The sequence below is a fragment of the Rousettus aegyptiacus genome, unplaced genomic scaffold (genome assembly GCF_014176215.1).
Source record: "Rousettus aegyptiacus isolate mRouAeg1 unplaced genomic scaffold, mRouAeg1.p scaffold_m13_p_10, whole genome shotgun sequence".
Classification (NCBI taxonomy): domain Eukaryota; kingdom Metazoa; phylum Chordata; class Mammalia; order Chiroptera; family Pteropodidae; genus Rousettus; species Rousettus aegyptiacus.
The window spans coordinates 46,283,599-46,284,247 of record NW_023416285.1 but is presented as its reverse complement, the minus strand read 5'-3'; the positions used below and the strand labels follow the sequence as shown (position 1 = coordinate 46,284,247).

The 649-nt window shown below is 42.4% G+C and overlaps 1 pseudogene; it reads left to right on the top strand.

The window, feature by feature from the left end:
* The first annotated feature begins 211 nt into the window (after nt 1-211).
* On the top strand, nt 212-330 carry LOC118608873 (annotated as a pseudogene).
* Nucleotides 331-649: the final 319 nt, after the last annotated feature.

The following is a 649-nucleotide window of genomic DNA, read 5'->3' as shown; positions in this document are numbered from 1 at the left end:
GTAACAATTCCTAGATGATAGGATCTTGGGTGCTGATATGGCCTGTTCCCTACCTATAAGTGTAAAAGGTAAAGAGAAAGGGGGAGTTGTTGTTTAATGGGTGTAAAGTTTCAGTTTTGCAAGATGAAAAAGTTCTGAATGTCTGTTTCACAACCATGTGTCTATACTTAACACTACTGAACTAACACTTCTTGAAAATGGTTAAACTAGAGTCTATAGCCATGCCACCCTGAACAAGCCCGATCCCATCTAATCTCAGAAGCTAAGCAGGGTGGGGCCTGGTTAGTACTTGGACAGGAGACCACTTAGGAAAACCAGGTGCTGTAGGCTTAAAAACTAAAAAATAAGGAAATTGTAAGCTGACAAGGTCTTTGCAATCTGTGAGGTCAACCAAGGGTTGCCTTGCCTAAAAAAAGAAAGAAAGAAAAGAAAATGGTTAAGATGATAAGTTTTATGTTATATGTGTTTGACCACAATTTTTTTTTTTAACCACAACTTTTCAATATTAGATATGGTGGATGAAAGAGTATGACGACTCTGTCTAGCCAAGCTCCTCACAGCCCAGCCCCCGGGCTCCTGGCACTGTCAGCTACACCCCAGAATTCAGGCAGAGCTGGCTTCCCACCAGGGTGGGGCCACAGCCTCAGAT